This window comes from Notechis scutatus, chromosome 6, assembly GCF_049901735.1.
Source record: "Notechis scutatus isolate UNSWTSFEM ecotype Mainland chromosome 6, rNotScu1.2, whole genome shotgun sequence".
NCBI lineage: Eukaryota > Metazoa > Chordata > Lepidosauria > Squamata > Elapidae > Notechis > Notechis scutatus.
Genome location: NC_142014.1, coordinates 72,948,713 through 72,970,538, shown reverse-complemented (window position 1 = coordinate 72,970,538; position 21,826 = coordinate 72,948,713). Strand labels below are relative to the sequence as shown.

Here is a 21,826-nt window from a genome sequence, read left to right as displayed (position 1 = left end):
TGTGTGTGTGTGTGTGTGTGTGTATGTTACACACACACACACACACACACATGTTTATACATGTAGATGTATGAATACATATAGCATACTTAAACTCACCAACTGTTGGAATAATTTACTTTTTGTTATCGTGAATCTCATGCTAATGAATGCTACTGGAACATACATCAAATCAATATATATATATATAATTTGCTATAGATAGATATAGATATAGATAGATATAAACCAAGCCTGTACTTACCACCATTCCAGGGATCCTTACCTTCTCAATTCAAAGGAGAAAAGGATTTTCATTGGAATGGCAATAATATTTCTCATAACCAGAGCCCCTCTCAAGACGGGTCCATCAGGAAATAATCCAACAGGAAGTTGTTATTCTTACTCAAGGACAGTTTTTCCACCAACTACAGAACATCCCTCTTCTCAAGTTAAAGATAAAACAGGTTTCTGCTCTTTCCTGCTGAGGTCAATAATCTTCCTTTGTTAATCTTGATGAAGCTTTGCTTAATCTATTCTCTCTCTACACACACACACACACACACACACACACCTATCATCTTTCTAAAGTCATGTCATTCAACAATGAAGTTTTACTAGCTGTGGGTGTTTTTTTTCTTTCTTGACTCCCCATCCACCAAATTCATATTTCTTTTCCCGAAATGATTTTGGGGAAAGTTGTAATTATTTCAATGGTGTGCATGCATCAGCAGGGAAAGCTTATGCCCACACTGTTCCTACTTTCTACTTATTCTAAACTAACCGTAATCGAGACTCGTGGAGATTCTCAGTTCATCTAAGTCATGGTTGTCCCAAAGGTGCTTTTTTTTTTTTTTTCAAAAAGGCAACTGGACTTTCTCTGTTTTTTTTTTTTTTTTAACCCTTTGCAAATGTTTCACTTCTTATGCAGGAACTTCTTCAGTTCTGAACTGAAGTGAAGCTTTTTGGATGAGAAGTGAAACATTTTCAATGGGGAAAAAATGCAGCTGCCTTTTGGAAAAGCATGTTCGGAATAATCAAAACTCACTTTTCTAGAATAAGCATCTCTTTAAAAATCAAATGTATCAATTTGATTTTATCAATTGTTTTGATTTTGTTGAAAGATACATCAGTTCCGGAAGCAGTATTTAAAAAGAGCTGTGCATTTTTGAAAGCTGAACTGTGGTTTAAAGAATGCCGCATTTAGCTAACAACATTTGGGAATACCTTGAAACAAATATCCCTTGTCCCTGGACCAAATCTTAGCTGAAGACAGCAGCTGTCTATTCCAGTGGGAACAAAAGGAGCTGCTTTTAAGATGATCCCCATAGGAGCTGCTAATGTCTCTGTGCAAACACTTAATCAAACTTTGAATCCAAATATCAGCACAACTCTTTCATTACAATGCATTTTTAATTGATTTGTTTGATTTATATAGCTGCTCGTCTCACTTTTACATGATTTTAAGCAGCTTACAATCAAATAAATAAAGACACATTGGATACCACAGCATTCTACCCTATCCCTTTTTCTAAACTGGTGCCTTAGCCACTAAACCAAATTGGCTCTTTTTTCTACACAACTCCTGGGCCACAGCTGCCTTATTGATCTGTTCTATTACTTGCAACTGGATTTGTAGAGTTGTAAATGATTCTTGACACTTGACGAGTGTAACTTTTCTTTTACGTACACTGAGAGCATATTCACTGAGACAAATTCCTTGTGTGTCCAGTCACACTTGGCCAATAAAGTATTCTATTCTATTCTATTCTATTCTAAAGGTAAAGTTCCCCTCGCACATATGTGCTAGTTGTTTCTGGCTCTAAGGGGTGGTGCTCATCTCCGTTACAAAGCCAAAGAGCCAGCGCTGTCCACAGACGTCTCCGCAGTCCTGTGGCCAGAATGACTACATGCTGAAGCGCTCGGAATGCTGTTCCCTTCCCATCAAAGTGGTCCCTATTTTTCTACTTGCATTTTTACATGCTTTTGAACTGCTAGGTTGGCAGAGGCTGGGACAAGTAACGGGAGCTCACTCCATTATGCAGTGCTAGGGATTTGAACCGCCGAACTGCCGACCTTTCTAATCAACAAGCTCAGCGTCTTAGTCACTGAGCCACCGTGTCCCTACTATAGAGTTGTACTTCATCTTAAAAAAATCTTGATGTGAAATAATAAGGGGATAAAAGTAATGAGCGCACGAGCCACCAGCATCCCTCAAAAAGCATGGCTTTAAGATATGTAAAATATCAAATCCCTAATCTCAGTCAGTCTGAAAGTTGAAGTCCAAAATATGTAAAGGACTCTCATAACCTCTTTCGTTCAAAGATAGAGCTCTAAAGAGTTCTGCCACTTACTATTCTCACTGGGCATTAAAATGACATTGTAAAATATGCAAAAATTGCAGGAAAACTTTGAAATTCAGTACCGGCATCATCAGGGGTGGGCTTCAAAAACTTTATCAATGGGTTCTCTGCCCAGTTGCTGGGTGGGCGTGGCCATGGTGGGTGTGGCCTAGTTGGCCTCCTGCACCACCTTGGGAGGGGGGCATTTTTGCCCTCCCCAGGCTCCGGAGGCTTTCCTCGAGCCTCTGGGAAGATGACAATGGCCTCCCCGGGCTCTGGAGGCTTTCCTCGAGCCTCTTAGAAGATGAAAATGGCCTCCCCGGGCTACGGAGTCTTCCCTCGAGCCTCTGGGGAGATGAAAATGGCCTCCCGGGGCCTCCGGAGGCTTTCCTCAAGCCTCTGGGAAGATGAAAATGGCCTCCCGGGTTCCGGAGGCTTTCCTCGAGCATCTGGGAAGATGAAAATGGCATCCCCGGGCTCCGGAGGCTCTCTGGAAGCCAGAACTAGGCCCGTTTCTGGCCTTCCCGAACTTCTGGGAGGCCCGTTTTTTGTCCTCCCCTCCTATCACACCCTGCACTTACCTGCATCCAAAACAGGCCGCTAGGGGACTCCTGTGAGGGGAGGGGTAGGGTGGGCAGAGCCAGCCAGGAGTGGGATTTGGGGGTTCTCTGAACTGCACAGAATCCTAGCTAGAGGCTCTCCTGACCCCCTGTGAACCAGCAGCCCACCCCTCGGCATCATCCTTCGACATCCAGCTCTGCATCTTTACAATGTGAGCAAAAAGCAAGGAACAGAGATTATTCCTTCTTCTCCGAAGACCACCAGCAAACACTTTGAAACCACAAAATTATAGCTTCAGAGCCACTGATGAATTTAGGAAAAGCTTTCTCTTCCCTAGCTGTCCCCTCCACTACTCACCCACAAACAGACTGAGCTCCAAATTGTTCTGTTGACCTGAGCTAATTCAGCTGCCTGTATTTGTGTAATTATAAGCCAGAAAGCTAAAACGTTACTGCCTGTCTGAGGAGCATAATGAATGGATAAGCAGGTTTGGGGGGGAAACAGTCTTGGAGGTCTCCATGTGGGGGAGGGGAAAGGAAACATAGGGTGGGTTTTCCATTTAGGACAACCCATGAGGGTAAGCAAAATGCTCGGTTCTGTTTTTTCCAAACCTAAGCCATTGTTTAGTTAGTATAAATTGTTTAGTTAATTCATAAATAATCAAGCAACAGTGTGCAGGCCTCTAAAGCTGCATGTCATGCCTTTGATAGAGTTGGACTCTGAGGGAGAGGAGGAACAGCCAACAGAGAGTGGAGGTGTCACTCCGGAGGTTGTGCAGGAAGCTGGGGAAGGGCAGAGGTCAGCTGGGCAGTCAGATGAAGAACCAAGCCCATCCCCTCTGCATCCTAGGATACGCAGGGAGGAATAGAGAAGGAAACCACTTGGCTTATGAGAGAGGAAGCGGCCATGATCCTCCTCATTGGTTGCAGCTGGGGAGACTATTAGATAAGAGAGACGTTTACAACACAGAGTTGCCAGAAGCAAACTGTGTGTTATTTTGGGCTGAAGTTATCTTGGTTGGCTTCCTTCCAAGAGACTGTGCCTTGTTATCGCCTTGAATTTGGTAATTACTTATCCTGGTCAGTTGTGGAAATTTCATCATTGTAGTTGGTTTTTTTTAATTTCACCTCTATCTGCTCATTAAGTTCGGGCTGTATTGCTTTCTTTTGAAGACTATTTTTGAGTACATTTTATCTCCAACTGAGAATTATTGAACAGTGGGGCCAAGTTGGAGGCATTAAAGGACATTTATTTACGTTTTGGATTTTGTTACGTTTGTGTTACACTCCGGGTCATCACACTACACGTGGTTAGCAGTCTGAGGTCCATTGTAGGAAAACTTCTGTGTACAGAGCAACCCACAACATTGTCACATCCTCTCAGAAAGATGACTAAGCATTTCTTAAACGATTCTTAAATGATTGGAGAGTCAACACTGTCATTATTTGGAGATTAAAATTACTACAGGTAGTCTTCGCCTTACGATCCCAACTGAGCGCAAAGCAAGGTAGTTGTTAAGCGAGTTACGTCCCATTTGACAACCTTTCTTTGCCACAATTATTAAGGGAGTTGCGCAGTCATTCAATGAATCATGCAGTTGTTAGGCGAATCCGACTTCTCCCACGGATTTTGCTTGTTTGAAGCCAGTGAAGAAGGTCACAAATGGTGATCATGTGACTTCAACCATCATGAATCTACGCTGACTGCAAAAAGCCTGAATTTTGATCACATGACCATGGAGAAGTTGCAAGGGTCATGTAAGTGTGGAAAACGGGTCGTCATAAGTTTTTCAGTGCTGTTGTAACTTCAAACAGTTACTAAATGAATGGCTGTAAGTCAAGGATTACCTGTATGCTGTGTAGCATATTAGTAGACTGGAACAGTGCTGGGATTCAAAAAATTTTTACTACTGGTTCTGTGGGCTTGGCTTGATGGATGTGGCATGGCTTGGTGGTTGTGGCTTGGTGGGCGTGCCAGGAGAAGGATACTGTAAAGTCTCCATTCCCCACCACTCCTGGGGGGAAAGTTACCACCGGTTTTCCGAACTACTCAAAATTTCCGCTAGCAGTTCTACAGAACTGGTCAGAAGCTGCTGAATCCCACCTCTGGACTGGAACTATAAGTGAGTCATTATACGAATCAATGGCTTCCATGAATGATGCTGTTTCTCTTTCTCTTTTAAACCTTTGCCAGTCTCCTTATCAATTTCTTTTCTTTTTTCTTTTCCTTTTTTAAATGTACATTCTAATAAACATGGGTTCATGCGTTCCCTTTTTGGATCAGAACAAATGCATATAACTCAGAAGGTCAGCCTTTTCATTCTTTTGATACACAACAACTTAAGGGCAATCACAGGCCACCAAGGGAGGATCCAGTGTGCTGAAACATCCCATTGTATTACAAAACCATCTAGACTTTCCTGCATTTGTACGCAGGATCTAAGATCACTTTTTACTAACTGGGACCAAGGCTAAGGTTCTGAATGCAATCTATCAGGAAGAAAAGTACTATCTGCATACCAACAAACAGAATGAGGGAATGGAAAGCGTGCCCGGCTCATTTTGAAGTGAGAGGTTCTTTATGAAATATAGATGCTTTTCACAAGCTTAGGCCAGCTATGGTACTAAATGATGGCCTTAATAGAATAATCCATGGCCCACTTAGATTACTGCACAGTGCAATACATGGGACTGCCCTTGAAGACAGTTTGGGACTTCAGTTGGTATAAAATATCACAAGAGAGCTGATTTACTAGAATTGGGCAATATGAAGAAATCAGAGTCATATTTTTTTTAGGGTTGTCATAGGATTCTGGTCTGTTTTTGATTCCACCTCAAGTCTGTAGATTTCCAGTCATCCCACCTCAAGGTTCTGGTATTTACCTTCAGGACTGGAGAGCATGGGGTCTGAAGGAATATCTTTCCACATGTTCCTGCCTACATCCAATGATTACTTTGGGATCAGCAACCCGTGCTGGCAGAGAGAGCATTCTATGGACCCCATCGGCCAAGGAATTCTGGCAGGTGAGATCCAAGAGAAGAGCCTAATCTGCCATAGCCCCTGCCTTTTGGAATATGATATCCCCGAGGTAGATCTGCATTGGCCATCCTGACTTTCCATAAAGGCCTGAAGACTTGGTTCTGCCAACCAGCCTTGGGCCCCAATCATTCTGGAGGTGGTTAGTACATCAAGATCCCTCTTCTTTTTTTGAGGGGGTCTCCAAAAAAAGAAAAGCAAAAGAAAGGCAGAATAAGTGCCTGAGTTGGGAACTTGTCTTTTAGTTGTTGGAGTACAGCTGCTGGTATACCACCCAGAGGTGGGTATTCAGCAGGTTCTGACCAGTTCTGGAGAACCGGTAGCAGAAATTTTGAGTAGTTCGGAGAATCGGCAAATCCTACCTCTAACTGACTCCGCCCCCATCTATTCTCTGCCTCCCGAGTCCCAGCTGATTGGCTGGGTCTTCTTTGGTTGCCCTGCACAGGAGAACGGAGCTGGAAAGCAGGTTAGTGGGGTGGGGAGGGAATGAGGTTTTGCACTATCCTTCCCCCAGGAGTGGGGAGGGAATGGGGATTTTGCAGTATCCTTCCCCCGCCATGCCCACCAAGCCACACCCACATAACTGGTAGTAAAAATATTTGAATCCCACCACTGCTCTCACCTGCTGGTTGAAAGTATTATGAGTCTGGCAAATTCTAGATGTCTCCATCGCTGCAGAGGTGGGTATTCAGCAGGTTCAGACCAGTTCTGGAGAACCGGTAGCGGAAATTTTGAGTAGTTTGGAGAACCGGCAAATGCCACCTCTGACTGGAGATTTTACAGTATCCTTCCCCTGCCACGCCCACCAAGCCACGCCCACAGAACCCGTAGTAAAAAAAAACAACTGAATCCAATCACTGATCTGGTGGGATAGACAAAACAAAACGATGTCCTTATCTCCTGCCTGTGCTGAAGTTCTCCCATCTCAATGCGATGCTGTTCGTTCTCTTAATGTTGCCTTTCATAACACAAAATCCCCCTCCTTCTCCTTTCCTTGCTCGGTATGTTTGTTTGTGTGTGTGTGTGTGTGTGTGTGTGTGTGTGTGTATAAAGCTTGATTTTTTAGAAAGTTATCTTGTCACATTTATCTCCCTCAATTTTTTTCCTGCTAATGATTTCCTGAAGACCGTTCATAATTCCTCTGCTTTGCATCTGAAATCCCTCCAATTTGTTGACATCTTTTGAGAAGCCCAGGCCAAACACAGTATTTTACATCCAATCTGACCAGAAGCGATGAAGAGGAGGACAATTACCTCCTTTTCTCCTTTATCTATGCCTCAGAAGAAGTTTGCATCTAATTTGTTCTGTCATACCTAAACCTTTTTCACCATTATTCTTTTTTTTTTTTTTCCAAACAATTTCTCCCCTCTGATTATCTGGGCTTTGCATTATTTTTTTTTGTCCCTTATCTGCATCGAAGTGTAATTTTACCAGCACAGTCTCATTTCATAATTCCAATGATAAACATAGCTTTAACCTCTCTTCTTATTATTTCTATCTCCTGACTGGTGATGAATTTGAAATGGAAGTAACCTTTTGAAAAAAACAACAACTTTTTTTTCCTTCGAAGAGAAGAACTGCAGTCTCCTACACAATGAGTGAAGTATCCATTGTATTTTTTTTTTTAAACTCCACTCCTCATAGAAAATGCTACTCCTTTCCCAAATTTTTATCAGAGCCGGTTGTATCTTAATGAAATTATAGTTTGATGCTGAAATCTTATAGAATATTTACATCACCATAGAGATGGACAATCTGTTTCCATTTTGTTTCACATTTATATGTTCTCTCATAGCTCATATTTTTTTCCTTTTGTGCGTTCATCTGTACTCTTTAAATTAAAAGGATGAAAATCATACTTAAATATAGATCTATGTGTTTTAGCAGTCCTTTCTCTCAAAATAAACACGTCTAAAGATATTGTGTCTTAATGATTTTTTTTGAACATTTAAAATGCAAATGTCGAAATCACTTCATAACATAATTCATGGAGAATAATTTTTCCAAATGTTCCTATAATTATATTACTTTGGGTCAATACCTGTTATGAATGAGACATTCAAGACGATAAAATCAAAAATAAAAACTATGGCCGTATTTCCAAAGGCATCAATTATGAAACAGAGAATCCAATTTCAGCTATAGATTTCCTAAATTTCACTCTATATATCAGGAGAGGTGAAGGACCAGCTAGATCACCAAACAGACAATTCACTGTACAAATTCTACTCCGTCTTAGTTCGTTCAAACGAAGGAGTTGGTATTAAGGAATCTGCCAAGACTGAAAATTAATTAACATACATCTGAGGTGAAAATGAATTTAATACACATTCTTTACCAAAGTGCTCCTTACTATCCTTTATGATTGATCCATTTCCTATGAATGTTGGAGAAAAAGTTCATGGTGTGTAGTAAAACACCCTTCAAGTATATTTATTTGCACATTTTTTTTAAAAAAGTCTGTTTTTTGTTCATGAAGTTCTGGCCACCATCTTGCCTTTTTTTTTTGCAATCACCTGCATTGGGAAAAGTAAATCCTTGATAATTTGATAATTTGATGAGCTGCGGTGGCGCAGTGGTTACAGTGCAGTACTGCAGGCTACTTCTGCTGACTGCCATCTGCCTGCAATTTGACAGTTCGGATCTCACCAGGCTTAAGGTTGACTCACCCTTCCGTCCTTCTGAGGACGGTCAAATGAGGACCCAAATTGCTGGGTGCAATAGGTTGACTCTGTAAACCGCTTAGAGGGGGCTGTAAAGCACTGTGAAACTGTATATAAGTCTAAGTGCTTTTGCTATTTCCTTCCCACCACAACATGAGGCCCTGGACTTCTCCTATGTAACTTAGCAAGCTTCTTGCTAAGGCTTCCTGTTTGAACAGAAGCTGCTAATTAAAAATTAGGGGAGATCTGGAATTTTTAAACTACCTATAAAAAACTCCATTGCACACAGATTTGTTTCTATCTAACCTTCATGGCCAGTTTAATTCCTAGTTAGAGACAAAAGAAACATTACCCACATAGGTATGACTTCATTCTGTCAAAACAAATTGCAGCCATTGATTTAGCAACTGTTTGAAGTTACAATAGCACTGAAAAAGTGACTTACAATCGGTCTTCACATTTATGACAGTCACAGCATCCCCGTGGTAATGTGATCAAAGTTCAGGCATTCGGCAAGCAAGATGTATTTATCACAATTACTATGCCTCGAAGTCATGGGATTGCCATTCGCAACCGTCCCAGCAGGCTGCCAACCAGCAAAGCTAACGTGGGAAGCCAAACATGCTTATTGACTGCACGACTCAATGAACAACTGCAGTGATTCACTTATCAACGGTGGCAAGAAAAGTCATAAGATCAGACTCACTGAATAACTACTTTTCTTAGCAATGGCTATTCGAGTCCCAATTGTGGTTTTAAGTCGAGGATTACCTGTATGGACTTTTTCCTACCAATGCTGAACAGACCAGAATAACGGAGTTCAAAGGGACATTGGAGATCTTCTAGTCCAACCCTTTGCTCAGGCAGGAAACCTATACTATTTCAGAAAAAGAGTTGTCCAATTTCTTCTCAAAAACCTCCAGAGTTGGAACATTCACAACTTCTGGAGGCAGGTCGTTCCACTGATTAATTGTTCTAACTGTCGGGAAATTTCTCCTTAGTTCTAGGTCCTTGATTAGTTTCCATCCATTGCTTCTTGCCCTGCCTTCAGGGGCTTTGGAGGATAGCAAAGCACTTGAAAGCTTTCTCTTCCTTGTGCTGAAAATAACAGAGCATAGCAACCAACTCCTTCTATGGCAGGGCTCTCCAACCTTGACAACTTTAAGACTTGTGGACTTCAACTCCCAGAATTTTGCTGGCTGAGGAGACCCCTGTTCTATGGGGTCTGTCAATTTCATCAACTTCTACCATAGACTCTGTTGTTACATCCTCTAACCCCCACTCCTTTAACCTCAAACTATCCACTATGGACCTCACTCCATTCGTAAGTGGTCTGTAAGGAGCATGCATAAGTGCACCATCGTGCCTATCGTCGCTGTCCTATTGTACCCATTTATTCGTACCTATTTATTATTTATTTATTTTATTATTTATTTGATTTGCCAATTGTTTACAAGATAATAAGTATAAGTGTATACATAGTTGTGAATACATGAAATGGGTACATATAAGAAAAATAAAAGAAGAATAAGAGAAACAATAGGACAGGGACGGTAGGCACGTTGGTGCGCTTATGCACGCCCCCTATTTCCTCTATTCTTACTCATGTTTATACGCCCCCTATTTCCTCTATTCTTACTCATGTTTATACTTTTACCTATTACCTTGTAAGCGATTAATAAATAAACAAACAAATAAATAAATGGATCTGAACCCTGAAGCATTGTTACTCCACTACTGAGACCAGAACAGGAAGTCGATTCCGTTGGAGAGCTAACATTACTTGTATTAAGATTGGCTAAAATATTAAGAATCTTGTGAGCCTGATTGTGCTTGATTTCCACTTCCTTCTTATGCTTCAGTAACCTAGGGAGGCCTCATCCTGAGTGAGTTCCAAATGTTATCTCGTTGTTCTGGACTTAAAAAAACATGTTTCACCCCTTTTTACCTAGGTAATGATTCTTGGATTTCTCCATCCAGGGCATCTTCCTCAGTCTTTACAGATGTGGAATGCAAAATCCTTAAAGTTGATATGGCCAGCTGACTAAAGGAAGAAAACGGTGCTCAGATCTATGCCGAACGTCCCCTGAATTTATTATCAGATTACAGAAATAAGGTGGCCTAAAGCTTAAAAGTTCCATGCAAGGCCAATGCAAAAAGACAGTACGAGGATTCTTGTGTTTCACTGCTGCCAGAGGAATATATCGCTGTGTTAGGGAGGCATAATTTGTCTGACAGAGACTTGGCCTTTTAACAACCTGATGTTTCTGGACTTCAGATCTGTGTGAACAAATCTCAGGGTACAATCCTGCTAGCAATTGCTGTGCCTAACAGCACTGAATTGATACGCATCAAGGATTCTGCAATAGTCCCTCTGAAATCCATTCGTTATACTTAGCAACATCAAATAGAGAAAAATAATTTAAAAGCTCCTATTGAGTATCTAGAGACCTTGAGCCTAGATGGGGGGTCACCAAAAAGCAGGATATTTGGTTACAAAAGTCATGCTTCATCTTTTTAATTATTTCTATGGTGGGTTTCATAGTCTGTCAGGATATAACCTTTCCTTATCTTTCCTTTTAAGGAACTAAGACGAGAATAGGCGTCAGGCACAGGTACAAGAGAAGGCAACCAACCCATAGCCATTTCTAAACTATGTCCATTTGGTGATGTTTATATATTAAGCAAGGTAATAATTTCCTGAATAATTTAAATCATATGGGGGAATAGTAGAAATCAGATGCAAATTGCATTATAATTAGATTCTGTTCAAGTTATGCGTTAATAGTGTTATTATCCAATAGCCCCTCTCTCAGCAGGAACCAAATTCAGCTGCAAATCACAAAAACTTGACAAGTGATGCCCCCAAAAATATGGACTATGAAGGCCCACAGCAATAATATCACTGAAGTAACACAATACTGTGACGTCCCAAAAAACAGAAGCTTCTTGAGTGAGAAGCAAAACGTTTTCAAGCAGGAAAAAGAAAAGAGAAAAGTCCAGTTGCCTTTTTCAAAAACACCTCTGGGACAACCATGATGTGGGTGATTGAGAATCTCCACAGATAATTCCAGCATTTCCTAGGAAAACTAGATCAGGGAAGGTAGATTATGGTAGATCACATATTTAGGGTTCTGTAGGGATGTGGGGGAAAAACAAAGCAGTACTGATGCCACTAGGAATAATAATATGTGTTCACCTTCCAATAGATTTCAAATCATCACAACTCTTACCAAAGTAATGTGTTAGCCTTCCTCCATACAAAAAGCTAAGAAGGAAAAGGTCTGTGTCAGAAAACAAAGTCCCCCATGAAAATTTTGTACAGAAAGTCTTAGATATTTTTTTATAAAGAGCCTACATTGAGGAAATTGCTTTTTGAAGTCCTCATCAGAGAAATTAAATTACCATAAGAAACAATGAAGTAAAAGAAGTGCAGATAACCCTCGACTTACAACACTTTGCTTAGTGACCATTTGAAGTTATACAGTAGCACTGAAAAAAGCAACATGCCCATTTTTCACATTTATGACTGTTGCAGCGTCCCAGTTGTCAGGGCTCTGGCAGTTACCCCCGTTTAAATCATGAGTCTCGAGCCAAACTTTCAAAACTTCAAAAGGATTTATTGGGAATTAACATGCCGGCACTGCCTGGGTGTAGCCGACTCTGAGATACATCATTCATTGTCACTCTTGACCCTGGTTTTCCCTCCACCCCCTGGGTGTATCATAATTCCTATTCTCCAATGGGACACATCCATAGCTGAGAGTCATCAATTATACTCTCCAGTTAGAATTTTGTGCAGCAGAAACTTCAGTCACCTAGTTACTATCTTTGAAAACATTTGTGGAATGCTATTTCGGGTTTGCAAGCTGCTGCATTGCTCCCCTCTCCCTTTCTGTTGGCAACTCTAAAAAGACCATAGAAATATTTTATGAGTTGACATGATCAAAATTCAGATTCTTGGCAACTGACTCATATTTATGATGGTTGCAATGTCCCGGGGTCATGTGGTCACCTTTGGCGACTGTCAACGGGGAGGCCAGATTCACTTAATAACTGGGCTACTAACTGAACAAGTACAGTGATTCACTTAACAACGGTAGCAAGGAAGGTCTTAACATGGGGCAGTACTCATAAATAAATGTACCACTTAGCAACAGAAATTTTGGGCTCCAGTGTGGTCAAAGAACACCTGTATGTTCTAAAAGAGCTCAAAAGCCATTCCTATTAATTGCCATGCTAATGAAGGTAGAGAAGCTATACGGGTTAAGGAAAATTAGAAATAGAAATAGTTATCATTTTTCTCTGGGTGTTTTTAAAAACAACAATGCAATTAAAAAACTCAGCATATTACCAAAATATGCTGATACAGCTGAAAAGAGCCATAATTTCTAATTTTCTAACAGTTAGGAGAAATCAAGGGAGATTTGGGTATGGCCAGTATAGAGGAAAAAGGGACTAGGAGGGACATGATAGCAGCATTCCAGTATTTGAGGGGCTGCCACAAAGAGGAAGGGGCCCACTTTTTTTCCAAAGCACCAGAAGGCAGGAGAAGAGAAATGGATGGAAGCTAATCCAGAAGAGAAGCAACCTGGAATTAAGGAGAAATTTCCTAACAATGAGGACAATTAACCAGTGGAACAGCTTGCCTCCTGAAGCTGTGAATGCTCCTACACTGGAAGTTTTTAACAATAGACTGGATAGTCACTTGTCTGAAATGGTATTGGGTCTTCTCCTGGACTAGAAGATCTCCAAAGTCCCTTCCAGCTCTATTCTGATTGATTGATTTACTTCTCTTCTCTCTGACCAATGAAACCTTTGAAAGTTCCTTCACTGGCAAATTTGGACTCTCAAGACAGCAATTTTCAATCGACAGAAGAAAAACTAAATATTGAAGTAGCCTACTTTCAGATAACATGTTTATGTGGATATATGAGTATGTGTATAGTCATGTCTAGTTCACACACACACAAACACACAAAGAAACACAGACAGACAGATACACACACACACACACACACATGAAACCCTAGGACCATGATGGTGAACTTATGACACGCGTGCCACAGGTGGCATGAAAAGCCATTTGTGCTGGCACATGAGCTGCAAGCAAACTTACCTCGTGCATGTGCCTCACAGTTGATTTTTGGCTGGGTTGAGGCCTTTTTCGGCCTTCCAAAGGCTTGAGGAAGGCTTCTGCAGGCTTTGCAGGCCGAAAACTAGCCTCGTTTTGTCATTTCCTGTTTTTTCCCAAAATACCGAAAGTGATGAAACGGGGTTAGTTTTCGGCCTGCAAAGCCTGCAGAAGCCTTCCTCAAGCCTCTGGGATGCTGAAAAAAGCCTCAAACTGGCCAAAAATCAGCTGTGAGGCGCAGTGCAGGTAAGGGGGAAGTGGGTGGGGGATTGCGCGCACATGCATAAAGGGTGGGGAGGGACGCGCATTGCCTTCTGGGTGCTGGCACGCGAGCGTGGGCATGCAAGCATACACACAAATTTTGGCACAGGAGCCCAAAAAGGTTAGCCACCACTGCCCTAGGAAGTTACTGTATGCCCTCACTTTTAATCAGCAAATGACGGCTACCCTTAGTACTGATCATTTGTTGAAGCAACTAGATTATTACAAGCCAGTTTTACCTGTGGAATTTCTGCACTGATACTCTGATCTGAGTCTTAATAGCCAAACAGATGTCACCAACCATATGGGCAAAGCAAGAAACAGGGCCCAAGATTTAATCTGACCTCACAATTCATATTTCACATTTCATTCTGGTGATTAGCCCATTTAAATCTTCTAGCACTTTAAAAAATAATTTAATTGCATATCCTTTGTCAGATTGTGAACTGAAGTTTCACACAAAGGTGCATGCATGTATGTGAACCTCTGCGAACATGTGCATGTGTGGCTGAAACATCATCCATATGGCTCTTTAATGGCATCTTTGCTGTAATTATTCTGATAATATCCACCCATTTAGCGCTGAGGTCAATTGGTCATGAGGAATGAGCTCCATGTTTCTGACATGACAGTAAATAAAAGGATGAGACAGTCCATTAACCTTTGTGATAACAGTTATTTATCAAAACATAAAATGAATTCCCTCTCAAACAGTGGCAGGACTCTTGAATGAGAAATGGGTTAAGCGGAATAAAATCAAGTCTTATTAGATGGCTAGTTTAACTTTCTTTCCCAAGCCAGGTGTGTTGGTACAACAATTCACATAATGTCCAGTCCACAGCTCAGCTGGCAATATTTCTGGTTCTTGCAATCTTAACGCATTTGGAAGATAGGGACAGTACATTACCGAAAATGGTTATAATGCCAATGTTTTTCCTTTACGTCCCTCACTGCTAATATGAAGTGTGCATATACACCCTCTTCCCACTTGCACAAGCAATCTTGTTTGCACAAAGCCTCTCAAAACAATTTATATTGTGCAATAAAATAAAGACTGGGGCTTAATTTTAACTTGTGCCCACGCATATATATCTTGTTCCCTCCTTATAAAAGGATGAGTACACTCATATAAGCATTTATTACTAAGAACTCTGTAGTGGATGGGTCATTGCTTTCTTCCGGTGTTTGTTTCCATGTATGCACATCTGCATATCTTTCTATGTACTAATCTAACTTTATGTTTAGGGGTTTGTTGGTTTGTTTTACTGACACGTTAGCATTATGCAACAAGTTTTGAATCAAGGTACCTAAATTGCGCTAACTTAACGAATAAAATATTTGATACCCATGACTCTTATAAAACTGAAGTTTCCAAGATACCAATACAAGAGAATGTTAGTAGCTCAGAGTAGAAATGAGAGGCCTATAGTGCTCTCTGAGCTTGGTTGTTTTCTTGCAAACGTTTCATTACCCAAACTAGGTAACATCATTGGTGCTAGTCTAGTAATGAAATGACTGCAAGAAAACAACCAAGCTCAAACAGCACCAAAGAACCCTTATTTCCATGATGTTTAAACCAGTTTATTTGCAAAATTGTGACTGATACAACGTGCCCTTCTCCCATTATTGTAATTTATAATTCTTCCTACCTGCTTCCCACAAGCTAAGTCAGTGGGGAAGTCAGCGGGAAGTCAAAAATCCCTCAACTTAAGGCAGTTATGGCTTCTCCACCTCTGGAGGTTTTCAAGAAGTGACTGGACAGAACACCTCTCAAAGATGCTTGAGTGGGCTTTCTTGAGTTTTGCACAAAGTTGAACTAATGATCTTCATGGTTGCTTCCAACTCCACAATTTTATGATTCAGTAGGAATCTGTCAAAGACCAAAGAACAAGTAGTTTCTTTATTGTTGTTCACCTATCGACAGAATCTTGCCAGAATAAAGCAACTATCGGATAACTGTAGATATACTGCTAGGGTAGGTCTGTCCTTACTCTCTTCCTGTCTACTAGGCACTTCAAGCTTTCCGCCATGATGCCCTCTGGGAAGGAGCCCCTCCTTCCTGCTACTCCAAACTATATTGCACCACAACATCTTCACTTTGGAAGTTAGTTCAAAATAGTATTCTATCTGGCCTAATTATCTTATGTCAGTAATCATTTGTTAATAGCCTCTAAAATCCTGCATATCTTAGGTCAACAGGATGAAAATATCCATGTCTCCATCCATGTATATTCACACAATACTTCCTTTTCAAGGCAGGAGGCATCACATAAAACGGTCTTTCCAGTTATTAATCCTCGCTTATGGAAAGTCCTTTTCCCCAAGTACTGTAAGCTAACTCGATACCTATAGACCAAGGGTCTTCAAACTTAGCAAGTTTAAGACTCATGGGCTTCAACTCCCAGAATTCCTGAGCTAACATGACTGGAGGAGAAATTCTGGGAGTTGAAGCCCACAAGTCTTAAAGCTGTCAAGTTTGAAGACCCCTGCTATACACTATAGGGATCTGTAATCAGAGATTACAGATCTGAGAGCAGAGCAGTTAAAGACATTGTGGTTACATCTCTATAACATGCTATACCTTCTTATTATGAATGTTGGCTTGTTCTGTTTTGTAGTTACATCTCTACAACATGCTGACCACTATAAAACGTGTATAGAAAATGTTTTATGAGTTTTATTTTGGGGTAACAGCCAGAATCCTGACACATGCTATGCCTTCTTATTATGAATGTTGGCTTGTTCTGTTTTGTTTTTCAGTGGCTTAATATTTTCTTCCAATTATAAACTACAGTAGAGAGAAGAAAAAAAACAATACAGTTTCCACTTTGGTGACTCTAAACAGAAAACCAAAAAAATCTCCTCTGGGAATATAGTTGGGTCGTTTATCTTTTGAAAATTATGCTTCACAAGATGCAAAGAATTTGTTACTTAATTTGTAGCAGAGTTCAGTGCCACAGACAGTAGTTTTAAAAAATAAACTGCCTCATTGCACTGTATTGCAGATTCCTTTTAAAAATATTTTCGAAAGAGAGATTATTGTCAGCTTTAAAAACATGCTCTCAGATACCATCTGGAAGTCCTCTGCCAAATATCGTTTTCCCATTTCTTCAAAGTGTGTGTGTGTGTGTGTTTGTGTCTGTAAATTGTATTTATGTGTATTTTGTATATTTATGCATGTATGCGAAAAAGATGATCTAAAAGAAAGTCAGCAACTGACTTAGCCTAGTGAGAAAATGTCATTTGATAATTTTGTATATCTATCAAACAATCGGGGCAGTTTGGCTGCTATTCCTAGGCTGAGATGAAGCCTGAAAAACCATATGAGGGTTTAATATGTTGTATGACACATATAATTGCAGTTTTTTTTTTAAAAATAAAGACTGATTAAACAAGCTACAGTTTCACCTGCAACATGCTGTGTATAGAGATGACGTGCTTCTATTCTTATACTGTATATATGTGCATTTTTAAAATATCTGTGCCTGTGTGTATGCATGTATGCGTGAATGTGTAGCTCGTGTTGTTCAGGTGTCACCAGGGGTGGGATTCTACCAGTTTGCACCTATTCGCTAGAACCCGTTGTTAACATTCTAAGCAGTTCGGAGAACCGGTTGTTAGAAGAAATTACTGGCCTAATCCTGTAAGGAAGGCAGAAAGGAAACATTCTGGTGTTGCTTACAGAAACTGCCTCTCCGTTAACCCTTATTACATTCTTGGCAGGACTAGATTTCCTGTCTCTGGAACATCTCTGGAGTTTTTTCCCCCTCCTTTGCTGGTACTTTGCTTGTGTGGAGTGACCATTCAAAGTTACAATGCCACTGAAAAAAGTGACTTATGACCCTTTTTTCACACTTACGACTGTTGCAGCATCCCCACAGTCATGAGAGGCCAGGCGAGGAGATGCATGCCTCGATGTGAGTGATATTGAGTTGGCCACGCCCAGCCAATACCATGACCACCAAGCCACATCCACCCAGTCACATGACCACCAAGCCACCAACTAAGCCACGCCCACAGAACCGGTTGTTAAAAAAATTGAATCCCACCTCTGGGTATCACATTTATCTAAAAGGAAGATTAGTATGAATTTAAGAAGACTCTCAAATGGAGGACAGTGGAAGAGGCAAAAACAGAAGAAAACCCTATGCAAGTTTTGTTTCCCCTACTCTTAGCTCATTTATCTTTAATATACTATCCTTAACATAGGCCTTTTTTCAAAAATATGGGAAAAGTAAAAGTAATGAAAAGTATGCATTAAGGTAAGGAACAAATGCAGTATATAGAATAGAATAGAATAGAATAGAATAGAATAGAATAGAATAGAATAGAATAGAATAGAATAGAATAGAATAGAATAGAAAATGTATACAAATAGATAAAAAGAAAACAATAGGACATGTTCATAGTAACCCTACAGTTAACCCTAATCTGATCTCTAAAGTGGAGAAAAGAAAAAGGGAGAAATAAGGCTGAATGGTAATGTGATAAAAGGGAAAAGACAAATGGGCAGGGAAAGAAAGTAGAAATAGACAAACCTATTTTGGTGTTTAAAGAGTTACATTCACCAGGCAAACAGCATTCCCCAAGCAACAGCTAATCTTCCAAATACATTGATTTGCAGCAGTAATGTTTTCAGCCATTTACACCTAATGCACATACTTCATTTAAGCATTTCCCTCTCAATAAAGGTAAGATGATCCCAAACCCATACAAATTCATAGGTAATTATTTCAGAGGAAAAAATAATATCTGATCCCAAACTTGATGTATCTTATAGCTTGTACCTGGAGCCTCCATATCTTGAAAATATAATAGTTAGGATGTTGTACACACTTATACTTATTCTTATACCCATTACCCAGATTATAGCAATGGATACCCTAATGTGCAATGAAGTGATTATGGCCAGCTGAGGTATTCCACTGTTTTCCATGGATGGAGCTAAATGTAGATTCTCCTTAGAAAACAAAAGTTATGGATTTATCATTCCATGAGGGATGGGTGCTAGAGAAAGATTTAAGGTCAATAATGTTTCAAATAGCATGGAGTAGTTCTCAAATTCCTCAAGAAAGTCAACCCTGATTGTCCTTTGGAAGAAAAGATAAAAAGGTAAAGATTCCCCTCGCACATACGTGCTAGTCGTGTCTGACTCTAGGGGGCGGTGTTCATCTCCGTTACAAAGCCAAAGAACCAGCACTCTGTGGTCATGTGGCCCACATGACTAAATGCCGAAGGCGCAAGCAACGCTGTTACCTTCCCATCAAAGTGGTCCCTATTTTTGTACTTGCATTTTTACATGATTTTTGAACTGCTAGGTTGGCAGAAGCTGGGACAAGTAATGGGAGCTCACTCCGTTACGCAGCACTAGGGATCGAACTGCCGAACTGCTGACCTTTCTGATCGACAAGCTCAGGGAAGGGTAAAACCTGGAATCCGTTTGTCTTGTTTCATTGTGCCTTGCTTTTATACAATGGCACAATGATGTAGTGAGGGTAGGGTATTGTAGCATTCACTGACGGTGTTCACACAATAAGTTTGACCAGGTCAGTTACACATCTAGTGGTTTTATTTGTATATTTTAAGTTGTTTCATTAATAATTTTATTAAGATATAAAATATAAAAGAAAATAAAAATAAGGGGATGAAAAAGAGAAGAGAAAGAAGTATAGGGCAAAATGAAAAAAAATATTTCTGTATCTTATTAGTGCAGTAAAGTACGATAGCAACCTTAAAGTCTCAAGTTTTTATTTGCATACTAATATGTGCTAGCCATTTCTATACAGTGACACCTTGTACCCAATTACTTTGAAACTCATTACATTTGGTACTCAATGCATTTTGACACAAAAATTTCACCCCGGTACTCATTGTTTGTTTGGTACCCAACGCATGAGCTAGAACTTATCAGTGTTGGCTGCTTTAGGACTCACTACATTTTTCTTTATGAGAAAAAAATATTTGGTACTCATCCGTTTTGGAACTCATCGCACTTCTTGGAACTAATTAGCAATGAGTACCAAGGTATCACTGTAACAATAAACTTATCAGCAAAACCCAAAGTCAAAATTTCATTTTTTTTCTCCATTTCAAGCACAAAGTCCAGAAGAAGTTTCTAAGTAGGAACAAAGTTGGATGTCTTCTTTTCTTTAATTAAAGTAACCAATTTAGTCATCATTGTTAAAGCTTGGTTAGTTTTAACTACGGTTGCATTTTGTATTGAGAACCCAAATGATTAGTTTATATGTTTATTATGAAACTCAGAAAATGGATGGATTCATGAACCCAGCTGAATGATTCATGTGAATGCGGCAACTCTGATTTGAAATAAAATTTCTATAAAATCCAATTAGTTTTCACTATGCACAGAAAACTGTTTTTCAGGCAAAGGACACCCACACACAAACAAAGGCCACAGAGAGTGCTAAAGGCAGCACGACAATACAATGTTAACGTTACTAACTAAATTTTGCAGCCCATTTTTCAAGTTGAAGTACTGGTGGTGTTTTAGTTACAGAATTAATGAGCCAATTGTTCCATAAATTTAATGCATATATTTTGGGCTATAACTCATGCATCCCTTCTCAGCAAAAAAAACAAAAAACCCTCCTAATAATTGCATCAAATGGAGGAAAAATATTAAGGCCACAAATATTAAGGCCATATAATATGAAAGCCACAAAGTAGGATAAGCAGCAACTGGGATTTGTAGTCATTTTTTTTCTTGCTCGCTCCTGGCTTGTATAAATAAACACACTTAATCCAAGAAGGCTCTTGTGAATCTCCCAAAGTGTCTTCTCAGAAAGAAATTAAATGGTTCAGCCTAGCATCTTGATGTCTTGTTGCTTTGGGAAATCTGGAGTGTATCATAGTCATTTTACGCAACCCAGTATTTTGTGTTAGGTCAATCCAATATTCTTATCTATTAATATTCCAAGGTCCTTCAACCCTTCACAATAATGTGGCTCTATTTCAATATTTCTGCAACATGAAGGATAATTTATCTGTTGTCCTTGGTTTTGGCTCTTTAGTTACAATCTCTCTCTCTTTTTTTTTTAAATAGGTAGAAAATAAGGTATTTAAGAGATGGAAGGCAAAAGGAAAGTGGCAGGTGATTAGCATATTCTAATGACATGTAATAGATTTGGCCATTCACATATTGGACATTGTGTCATGGCTCCTGATCCCCAAAGGTGGCTTTACAACAGAGTCAACCACGTGTGAAATGTAAAAGTGATTAGTCAGGGATGATCCTTGTGGCAGACCAACTCTTATTTGTTGGCTCATATGCATTAGGAGAGGACCTTTGAAGGAAGGCTGACAGTCTGCCCAGGACTTGTGGCCCACAAATGGTTCAGCTGGATGTGAAATGAATGATAAGGTTAATTTTCTGTCTCCCTGTGAGTATTGCATACCACCCATCTGGGCTTTATTTCTGAATACTTCTAAATATTCATGCATTCACCAGATTATAGTCATCACATTATAAAAAAGATGTTGAGACTCTAGAAAAAGTACAGAGAAAAGCAACCAAGATGATTTGGGAGGGGAGAAGGAAACAGTTGCGACTTTGAAAGGGTGTTTTGGAAAGGAGAAAGGGTGGGGGTTTGTGGAGCTAAACTGATTATGAGGGCTTCTCAGATTTACTTCTTCTTGATCAATCAAGATCAAGGGAAGTACTAATACCACTCTATAAAGCCTTAGTAAGACCACACCTAGAGTACTGCATCCAGTTTTGTTCACCACATTACAAAAAAGATGTTGAGTACAGAGTAGAGCAACCAGGATGATTAGGGGACTGGAGGCTAAAACATACAATGAACGGTTGCAGGAACTGGGCCTGGCTAGTC

At 40.1% G+C, this 21,826-nt stretch overlaps 1 protein-coding gene across 8 annotated transcripts in view; it reads right to left on the bottom strand.

Moving 5' to 3' along the window:
• Window positions 1-21,826, bottom strand: part of SOX5 (SRY-box transcription factor 5) — a 1,042,959-nt gene that overhangs the window by 402,961 nt on the left and 618,172 nt on the right. Inside the window, exon 1 of one of the 8 annotated variants that reach the window (XM_087968774.1) lies at window positions 15,626-15,775. The exons of the other annotated variants lie outside the window; for them this stretch is intronic. The gene's annotated coding sequence lies outside the window, so the exon portion shown is untranslated. Of the gene's footprint in view, window positions 1-15,625; window positions 15,776-21,826 lie in introns of those variants that run through there. 8 annotated transcript variants of the gene reach the window in all.